The sequence below is a fragment of the Callorhinus ursinus genome, unplaced genomic scaffold, assembly GCF_003265705.2.
Source record: "Callorhinus ursinus isolate GAN/ISIS: 27379988/994484 unplaced genomic scaffold, GSC_fseal_2.0 scaffold4, whole genome shotgun sequence".
Classification (NCBI taxonomy): Eukaryota; Metazoa; Chordata; class Mammalia; order Carnivora; family Otariidae; genus Callorhinus; species Callorhinus ursinus.
In genome coordinates this window covers 64,822,194-64,833,295 of record NW_027397066.1, presented here as the reverse complement: position 1 = coordinate 64,833,295, position 11,102 = coordinate 64,822,194, and the positions used below count along the sequence as shown (strand labels likewise).

The following is an 11,102-nucleotide window of genomic DNA, read 5'->3' as shown; positions in this document are numbered from 1 at the left end:
GCAAGATCTCATTCCTTTTGATGGCTGCATAATATACCATTGTGTATATATACCACCTCTTCTTTATCCATTCATCTGTCGATGGACATCTTGGCTCTTTCCACAGTTTGGCTATTGTGGACATTGCTGCTATAAACTTCGGGGTGCACGTACCCCTTCGTATCACTACATTTGTAACTTTGGGGTAAATACCCAGTAGTGCAATTGCTGGATTGTATGGTAGCTCTATTTTCAACTTTTTGAGGAACCTCCATACTGTTTTCCAGAGTGGTTGCACCAGCTTGCATTCCCACCAACAGTGTAGGAAGGTTCCCCTTTCTCTGCATCCCTGCCAACATCTGTCGTTTCCTGACTTGTTAATTTTAGCCATTCTGACTGGTGTGAGGTGGTATCTCATTGAGGTTTTGATTTGGATTTCCCTGATGCCGAGCGATGGTGAGCACTTTTTCATGTGTCTGTCGGCCATTTGGACTGTCTTCTTTGGAAAAACGTCTGTTCATGTCTTCTGCCCATTTCTTGATTGGATTATTTGTTCTTTGGGTGTTGAGTTTGATAAGTTCTTTATAGATTTTGAATACTAGCCCTTTATCTGATATGTCATTTGCAAATATTTTCTCCCATTCTGTCGGTTGTTTTTGGTTTTGTGGACTGTTTCTTTTGCTGTGCAAAAGCTTTTTATCTTGATGAAATCCCAATACTTCATTTTTGCCCTTGCTTCCCTTGCCTATGGCGATGTTTCTAGGAAGAAGTTGCTGCCGCTGAGGTCGAAGAGGTTGCTACCTGTGTTCTCCTTTAGGATTTTAATGGACTCCTGTCTCACGTTTAGGTCTTTCAACCATTTGGAGTCTATTTTTGTGTGGGGTGTAAGGAAATGGTCCAGTTTCATTCTTCTGCATGTGGCGGTCCAATTTTCCCAACACAATTTGTTGAAGAGATTATCTTTTTTCCATTGGACATTCTTTCCTGATTTGTCAAAGATGAGTTAACCATAGAGTTGAGGGTCCATTTCTGGGCTCTCTATTCTGTTCCATTGATCTATGTGTCTGTTTTTGTGCCAGTACCATACTGTCTTGATGATGACAGCCTTTGTAATAGAGCTGGAAGTCTGGAATTGTGATGCCGCCAGCTTTGTTTTTCTTTTTGAACACTCCTCTGGCTATTCGGGATCTCTTCTGGTTCCATACAAATTTTAGGATTATTTGTTCCATTTCTTTGAAAAAAGTGGATGGTATTTTGATGGGGATTGCATTGAATGTGTAGATTGCTCTAGGTAGCACTGACATCTTCACAATGTTTGTTCTTCCAATCCATGAGCATGGAATGTTTTTCCATTTCTTTGTGTCTTCTTCAATTCCTTTCATGAGTATTTTATAGTTTTCCGAGTACAGATCCTTTGCCTCTTTGGTTAAATTTATTCCTAGGTATCTTATGGTTTTGGGTGCAATTGTAAATGGGATCGACTCCTTAATTTCTCTCTCATCTGTCTTGTTGTTGGTGTATAGGAATGCCCCTGATTTCTGTGCATTGATTTTATATCCTGCTACTTTACTGAATTCCTGTATTAGTTCTAGCAGTTTTGGGTTGGAGTCTTTTGGGTTTTCCACATACAGTATCATATCAAACTGCAAAGAGTGAGAGTTTGACTTCCTCTTTGCCGATTTGGATGCCTTTGATTTATTTTTGTTGTCTGATTGCTGTGGCTAGGACTTCTAATACTATGTTGAATAGCAGTGGTGACACTGGACATCCCTGCCGTGTTCCTGACCTTAGGGGAAAAGCTCTCTGCTTTTCCCCATTGAGAATGATATTCGCTGTAGGTTTTTCATAGATGGCTTTTATGATATTGAGGTAGGTACCCTACCTCAGAGTATATCCCTATACTCTGAAGAGTTTTGATCAAGAAAGGCTGCTGTACTTTGTCAAATGCTTTTTCTGCATCTATTGAGAGGATCATATGATTCTTGTTCTTTCTTTTGTTAATGTATTGTATCACGTTGATTGATTTGCGGATGTTGAACCAGCCTTGCAGCCCAGGGATAAATCCCATTTGGTCGTGGTGAATAATCCTTTTAATGTACTGTTGGACCCTACTGGCTAGTATTTTGGTGGGAATTTTTGCATCCATGTTCATCAAGGATATTGGTCTGTAATTCTCCTTTTTGATGGGGTTTTTGTCTGGTTTTGGGATCCAGGTAATGCTGGCCTCATAAAATGGGTTTGGAAGTTTTCCTTCCATTTCTATTTTTGGAACAGTTTCAGGAGAATAGGTATTAATTCTTCTTTAAATGTCTCATAGAATTCCCCTGGGAAGCCATCTGACCCTGGGCTTTTGTTTGTTGGGAGATTTTTGATGACGGCTTCAATTTCCTTAGTGGTTATAGGTCTGTTCAGGTTTTCTATTTCTTCCTGGTTCAATCTTGGTAGTTGATACATCTCTAGGAATGCACCCATTTCTTCCAGGTTATCTAATTTGCTGGCATAGAGTTGCTCATAATATGTTCTTATAATTGTTTGTATTTCTTTGGTGTTGGTTGTGATCGCTGCTCTTTCATTCATGATTTTGTTGATTTGGGTCATTTCTCTTTTCTTTTTGATCAGTCTGGCCAGGGGTTTATCAATCTTGTTAATTCTTTCAAAGAACCAGTTCCTAGTTTCGTTGATCTGTTCTACTGTTCTTTTGGTTTCTAGTTCATTGATTTCTGCTCTGATCTTGATTATTTCTCTTCTCCTGCTGGGTTTAGGCTTTATTTGCTGTTCTTTCTCCAGCTCCTTTAGGTGTAGGGTTAGGTTGTGTATTTGAGACCTTTCTTGTTTCTTGAGAAAGGCTTGTATTGCTATATACTTTCCTCTCAGGACTGCCTTTGCTGTATCCCAAAGATTTTGAACAGTTGTGTTTTCATTTTCATTGGTTTCCATGAATTTTTTTCATTCTTCTTTAATTTCCTGGTTGACCCATTCATTCCTTAGTAGGATGCTCTTTAGCCTCCATGTATTTGAGTTCTTCCCAACCTTCCTCTTGTGATTGAGTTCTAGTTTCAAAGCACTGTGGTCTGAAAATATGCAGGGAATAATCCCAATCTTTTGGTACCAGTTGAGACCTGATTTGTGACCTAGGATGTGATCAATTCTGGAGAATGTTCCATGGGCACTAGAGAAGAATGTGTATTCCGTTGCTTTGGGATGGAATGTTCTGAATATGTCTGTGAAGTCCATTTGGTCCAGTGTGTCATTTAAAGTCTTTATTTCCTTGTTGATCTTTTGCTTGGATGATCTGTCCATTTCAGTCAGGGGGGTATTAAAGTCCCCCACTATTATTGTATTGTTGTCAATGTGTTTCCTTGCTTTTGTTATTAATTGCCTTATATAATTGGCTGCTTCCATGTTCGGGGCATAGATATTTATAATTGTTAGATCTTCTTGTTGGATAGACCCTTTAAGTAGGATATAGTGTCCTTCCTCATCTCTTATTACAGTCTTTGGTTTAAAATCTAATTTGTCTGATACAAGGATGGCCACCCCAGCTTTCTTTTGGTGTCCATTAGCATGATAAATGGTTTTCCACCCCCTCACTTTCAATATGAGGGTGTCTTTGGGTCTAAAATGAGTCTCTTGCAGACAGCATATCGATGGGTCTTGTTTTTTAATCCAATCTGATAGCCTGTGTCTTTTGATTGGGGCATTTAGCCCATTTACATTCAGGGTAACTATTGAAAGGTATGAATTTAGTGCCATTGTATTGCCTGTAAGGTGACTGTTACTGTATATTGTCTGTGCTCCTTTCTGATCTGTGCTGCTTTTAGGCTCTCTCTTTGCTTAGAGGACCCCTTTCAATATTTCTTGGAGGGCTGGTTTCGTGTTTGCAAATTCCTTTAGTTTTTGTTTGTCCTGGAAGCTTTTTATCTCTCCTTCTATTTTCAATGACAGCCTAGCTGGATATAGTATTCTCGGCTGCATATTTTTCTCGTTTAGTGCTCTGAAGATATCATGCCAGTCCTTTCTGGCCTGCCAGGTCTCTGTGGATAGGTCTGTTGTCAAGCTAATATTTCTACCATTGTAGGTTACATATCTCTTCTCCCAAGCTGCTTTCAGGATTTTCTCTTTGTCTCTGAGACTCGTAAGTTTTACTGTTAGATGTTGGGGTGCTGACCTATTTTTATTGATTTTGAGAGGGGTTCTCTGTGCCTCCTGGATTTTGATGCCTGTTTCCTTCCTCACATTAGGGAAGTTCTCTGCTATTATTTGCTCCAATATACCTTCTGCCCCTCTCTCTCTTTCTTCTTCTTCTGGGATTCCAATTATTCTAATGTTTCGTCTTATCGTATGGCTTATCTCTCGAATTCTGCCCTCGTGATCCTGTAGTTGTTTCTCTTTTTCTCAGCCTCTTTATTTTCCATCATTTGGTCTTCTATATCGCTGATTCTCTCTTCTGCCTCATTTATCCTAGCACTTAGTGCCCCCATTTTTGATTGCATCTCATTAATAGCCTTTTTGATTTCTACTTGGTTAGATTTTAGTTCTTTTATTTCTCCAGAAAGGGTTTCTCTAATAACTTCCACGCTTTTTTCAAGCCCAGCTAGTATCTTTAAAGTCATGATTCTGAACTCTAGGTCTGACATCGTACTAATGTCCGTATTGAGTAGGTCCCTGGTGGATGGTACTACCTCTTGTTCTTTTTGCTGAGGTGATTTTTTCGTCTTGTCATTTTGTCCAGAGGAGAATAGATGAATGAGAGAACAAAATGCTAACAGGTTAACAACGTCCCCAGCAAATATACTCTATACAAATCAGAAAAAGACCTGAAACCAGGGGAAAAGAAAGGGAAAGAAAGAAAAAAGAAAGAGAAAAGAAAGAAAGAAAAAAAAAAACAAAAAGAAAAAGATTTAAAACCAAAACAGAACAATACAAAAAAACCCGAATATGATCAAATATGATCAGGCTAGTGCATAGATCAGTGTCACACACTAGATTTTGGGCGTATTTTGGTCTGTTAGAAAAAAGTGCCTCCTAAAATTTTAAAGGAAGAAAGACTTATATATGTACAAAATAAGGGTTGATACAATGAAGGGATGGAAGATGATTGTAAAGATGAAAAGTATAAAAGATTTTATAAAAGGAATTTATACGATAAGAAGTTGTTTGAAAAAGAAAGAAGATTTAAAAAAAAAAGGGAGAGAATGTGATCAGGCAGGAGACTAGAACAAAGCCATACACTAGTGGATTTATGGTATATTTTGATCTGTTAGAAGAAACTGTATCTCAAAATTTTAAAGAGAGAACAACTTACATATATACGTCAAAAATAAGGGTAACTACCATGAAGGGATAAAATATGACTCTAAAAATGAAAAATAAAAATTTTTTTAAAAGGGATTGATAAGATATTGGTTGATAAAGGGAAAAAGAGAAAAAAAGACAGTTAAAAAATTAAATTTGAAAAACTAATGAATCATGGTAAAAAAAGCCATGAATTCTATGTGCAGTATTCCCCTAGCGCTGGAGTTCTCCCATTCTCCTTGATCGGTAAACTTGGTCTTGGCTTGCTGGCTGTTTGAGCTGATCTTCTGGGGGAGGGGCCTGTTGCCGTGGTTCCGAAATGTCTTTGCCGGAGGCGGAATTGCCCCGCCCTTGTCGGTCCGGGCTAAGCAAGCTGCTCAGGTTTGCTCTCAGGAGCTTTTGTTTCCCTGCAAGCTTTCCGTATGGCTTTGGAGGATGACAGTCAAAATGGCGGCCTCCCAATCTCTGCCCCAGAGGAGGCAAGAACTCGGGGCTTCGCTCCTCAGTGTGCCCCCAGAGAAAAGCAGTCAGTCACTCCCGTCTCCCCGGTCTCCGGCCGCACTCTGTGGCACCTGGCCTGTGACTGAGCGTTTCTATCTCTGGCACCCAACCCCGTGTGGAGTCTCCAAACCCAGCAGATCCCTGCAGTGCGCTCACGGGCCACTCCTCCTGGGGGAGGAAGGGGAGTCTCCCTGGATCTGCTGCTTGTTGGGTCCCTGCTGGAGGAGCAGTGGCCCGACTGGCCCGCGGATCACAGTTTATGGCCACCCCGAGCTGAGAGCCCGCGCCTCGGCTCTGTCTCTGCAGCCGGCTTCCCCGCTCCGATCCCTGGGAGCTCTGCCGCACTCAGGCACCCCCGGTCTGTGACCCCAAGGGTCGAGACCACACTGTCCCGCGAGGGTTCCATCCCCCATTTAGCCACTGGAACGATGTGCCTCAGCAGAGCCGACTTCTAAAAGTTCTGATTTTGTGCTCTGCTGTTCTATCTCTTGCCAGAAGCGGCCACCGGAGGCCCCCTACCCCGCCGTCTATCTTCCCGAATATCGCCTCGGATTCACTTCTCCGCACGTCCTACCTTCCAGTAAGTGGTCGCTTCTCTGTTCAGAGAGTTGTTGCTACTCTCCTCTTCGATCTCCTGTTGAGTTCGTAGGTGTTCAGAATGGTTTGATCCCTATTCAGCTGAATTCCTGGGACCAGAAGAAATCCAGGTCTCCTACTCCTCCGCCATCTTGCTCCCAATCCAATTTAAAATTATTTTAAAAATAAATATCCTAATACACAAAAATTATAGCTCTTAATATATGCATGCTATGTATTCTGCAAATTCTTACAAATATTAAAATTCCCAACATATTTTAAGATTATTACATATATGATCTATATTCATATTTTCTTATACCATATGCATTATATAAGGTAATTCTGTGCTACGAAGCTATTTTTTTGCAATTTTGCTTATTTACAAGCTAACTTCTCCACTGACAGCCAGTACAGCACTAAAAAAAGATACAATTGTACTGCCTTTCCCTATTACTCAGATATAAAACTGAAAGTCCATTTTGTAAGAAACATTCTTCAGTGATTTATAGAAGGAAACTCCATAATGCCTAAAGACATTTTTCTTAAATGTACATGAAACTGAACCATATGACAATAATTAGGAATCTTTCAAAACATTTAAAAATCCAATTTTAGTGGCGTTCTAATAAAAATACAATTTGAGCAAACATTTCATTTCTCTACACAGTAAAATTGTATCTTTATTTTCCCTTTCATTTTATTTAGGAATAATGATTCAGTTTTGATCTAGAAACTTTTTAATTTTTCACTTTATATTAGTCAAATGCTTCCAAGATACTAACTTAATGGTGGAATTTCTGAATTTAAGCAAAAAGGAATAATAAAGTAGAAGGAAATTTAATTTTCTTAATTTAGCTTCCACCAACTTGAAATTTGTTTTTAAAAATCAACAGTAATTACCTTTAAGGGAGGGAAACTGTTTTACTGAGTTCATGAATTATTTTACATTGCACTACATCAGTAGTGATGTGTCTGCCTCTGGTCTCTTCCCTCTTCAAACAATGCCCCGTAAGTAGTCCCAAAATATGTATCCATCACGTCAAAATGAAATGCCATTTTCTCTATGAAGAAGTTTCTCTATGAGAAGAAATATTGTTTCTCACAGGTTCTCTCATAATATTTTATACCCATCTTAACAGATGTTCCATTTCAGACTCAGGCAATGTCAGTGGCTCAAGTAAGTCAACTTCCTTAAAAGTTCCAATGCCATGGAACCTCTGGAGCTTGCTCCCTCACCTGACTGCAGAACCAAGAGCTCCTTCCCTTCTCCAGAAATATTTTCTGCTTCTCTTGAATTGCCTTTTGCTGGTCCAGTTTCCTCTCCGGGATTACATTTCCCTCTAGCTATTTGTCATATAACTATTTTTTTTGCAGCTGTGTTTATTTTTTTTTAAGATTTTATTTATTTATTTGACAGAGAGACACACGGCGAGAGAGGGAACACAAGCAGGGTCAGTAGGAGAGGGAGAAGCAGGCTTCCCATGAAGCAGGGAGCCCGATGTGGGGCTCGATTCCAGGACCCTGGGATCATGACCTGAGCTGAAGGCAGACGCTTAACAAATGAGCCACCCAGGCGCCCCTTGCGGTTGTGTTTAAACCACACTTCCTAGAAGTCTCCTTCAACCCCTTAGCAGGAAGTAAGCTTATCATCCACTGTATCTTTGTGTTAATGTGGTGTTGTCCTCATTCTTATTTCTTGAAAGCTCAGACTGGCCTGAATCACTTCTGCACATCTAAAATACAGCATTTGAAACACCTTTTGATAAAGAAACACTTGCCAGATGAAAATTTGCATAGATCTCCCAATATATTAAAATGTGCTTTAGAATTTCTTGCTTACGTTTGCATTTATGATCTTTACTTACTTTGTAGTTAATTGGTGAAAACAATGAAGCTATTCTGAGAACTTTTAAGTTTTAATTTATTTTTTTTTTAAGATTTAATTTATTTATTTGAGAGAGAGAGAGAGCACAAGCACAGGGGGAGCAGCAGGCAGAGGGAGAGGGAGAAGCAGGCTCCCCGCTGAGCAGGGAGCCCGATGCGGGGCTCAATCCCAGGACCCTGAGATCATGACCTGAGCCAAAGGCAGATGCTTAACGACTTTGCTCCCCCTGAGAATTTGAAAGTAGAAAATCTGAGTAACATTTATTTTCATGTATATTACTGTACTTTTCCACTTATTTCTGAATTTTCTTTAGGTTATACAATATCAAAACATTGTGACTCACACAATTAAGTTGCAGATGCTAACAGATTTTTAACACCTTGTCTTTCAGTCTCAAAATCTTGCAATTACTTTGCTGCAGATGCATAAAAGAGGAATGGAAGGAAATGTCAAAGTTGAATTATAGTAGATGTCATTTTTTTTAATTTTAATTTTTTGGTTCCAACTTTTTTTTTTAATTCTAGTTAACATATAGTATAATATTAGTTTCAGGAGTATAATTTAGTATCACTTACATATAACACCCAGTGCTCATCACAATAAGTGCACTCCTCAATACCCATCCCCCATCTAGTCCATCCCCCACCCACCACCCTCCATCAACCCCCCATTTGTTCTCTGTAGTTCAGAGTCTCTTATGGTTTGCCTCCCACTTTTTTTTTCCCTTCCTCTATGTTCATCAGTTTCACTTAAATTCCACATATGAGTGAAATCATATGGTATTTGTCTTTCTCTAACTGACTTATTTCACTTAGCATAATGCACTCTAGCTCCATCCACATCATTGCAAATAGCAAGATTTCATTTTTTATTGTTGAGTAATATTGCAGTATGTGTGCACGTGTTTGTGTGTGTACCACATCTTCTTTATCCATTCACCAGTTGATGGACCTTTGGGCTCTTTCCATAATTTGGCTATTGTTGATAGTGCTGCTATAAACAATGTGGTGCATGTGCCCCTCTGAATCAATATTTTTGTGAATTATAGTAGCTGTCCTCTTAGCAAATATAGTTAGACTGGTAATTAGACTATGTCAAAAGAATAGTTAAGGAGAAGCTTACGAAAGGTTACAAATTTAACTTAATTTTTTAAGTAAAACCTACAAAAGCTCACATAGTTGCCATTTTTAAGCTATGGATAAGGCCTTTCTACGTAAGTGACTGCTCCTTAGAGCTTCTTATAATCTTTCTTACACAAACTACTCCAAGGCATCATCTGTAAAATCTAGTATTAATAATAGAGTAGGAATTTAAAGATATCTAAAATATAAGCAATTTGCACATGAAAATCATCTAGATTTTTATGACTTGCTTCCAATAATTTACAATTGGTTTTTCTATACCTAATTTAATTGTGATTTCAACCAAAACTTTCCAAAGCATTTAATTTATTTTTCTTAGGAACATTTCTTTTTGCTCCTGTATTTTATCTCCTTATGTAACAATTCAATTACATGAAAAATTAAATTTAATGTAACAGTAACTCAGACAACAACTAGCATAAACAGGTTTGGAAACAAAAACAACTGGCCCTTGATTAGCATACAGCACAGGCAGAGGGAGATGGAGTACATGGGCATGCAACCAACTATCTCACTAACTTCTTCGAACAGCCATCCTGCCATCTGCTTTCAGGGGAAATGGGTTATTTCATAGTCTAATGAGCCACAAAGCATGGATTTAGAGGGTTTCTATTGTACTAATTACTTAACAATAATTGGACTCCCTATGAGAGATGCAGAAGAAACATTAAATATGTGTTAAATCTATCTATAATATCATCTTACCACTTGCCATTAAAATATTAGTTGAGCGGCGCCTGGGTGGCTCAGTCAGTTGAGCTTCCGACTCTTGATTTCAGCTCAGGTCATGATTTCAGGTGGGATCGAGTGCCATGATGGGTTCCATGCTCAACGAAGAGTCTGCTTCTCTCTGTCTTTCTTTCTCTCTTTCTCCCTCTCCCTTTGTCCTTTCCCCTCCTTGTGCATGCTCTCTCTCTCCCAAATAAAAAAATATTAGTTGATATTGTTAGACTACCCAGACAAGAGTATACACCAAACAGACATGTCTGAGACTTGCCTGGCATGTATTTGAGCTCTATGCAAGTGAGTTGAAGTTATCATTAATTTAATTAATATTTGACTCCCAAAACATGCAACAAACTGTGCATATTCTAGAAGCACACCAATAAAAAGATCCATTCCATTTTTTGAACTTATATTTTTGAGTTGCAGTCTCTAAACTTTTGTTCACACATTTCTACCAATACAAATATTTGAGGGTTATCTATATCTATTTATCAATTTATAGACACACACTTATGTATATACTTTATGTGTATATATACAAGTATATACTTACACATTTCATGTATGTACATCTGTACATATTGTGCCTTATGAAATATGCATAGTCAACTGTGGATTCAATGGTTCTTTTACTTCCACCATTTTACATAAGGAAACATGCACAGAAGTGAGTCTTTCTTTCTAACATGACCAGTGCAAAGTGCAAAGATACCACCATCTGTTTGATAAAAAAAATTATAAGATGAGCCCTATGCACAGTGATTGAAAGAGACAATTTATTGCATGGTCTGCACCAAAATCAAATATACCTATCTGCATAAGTGAATAAATTGGTAGACACAAAATGTTTCACAACACATGTGAGAGTGTTTTAAATTATATTTTAAGGAATGTTTGTAGAGCCTCGGCAAACCCTTAGCATGTGAAGACCATCGCTCTCTGGTCTGAAGCATTAAGCGCAGCATGTGCCCAGATGCTCTCTGTGATATTTATTA

At 38.7% G+C, this 11,102-nt stretch overlaps 1 protein-coding gene across 4 annotated transcripts in view; it reads right to left on the bottom strand.

The window, feature by feature from the left end:
- CFAP299 (cilia and flagella associated protein 299) overlaps positions 1-11,102 on the bottom strand; it is a 573,208-nt gene that overhangs the window by 280,574 nt on the left and 281,532 nt on the right. The gene's annotated exons all lie outside the window — the stretch shown is intronic.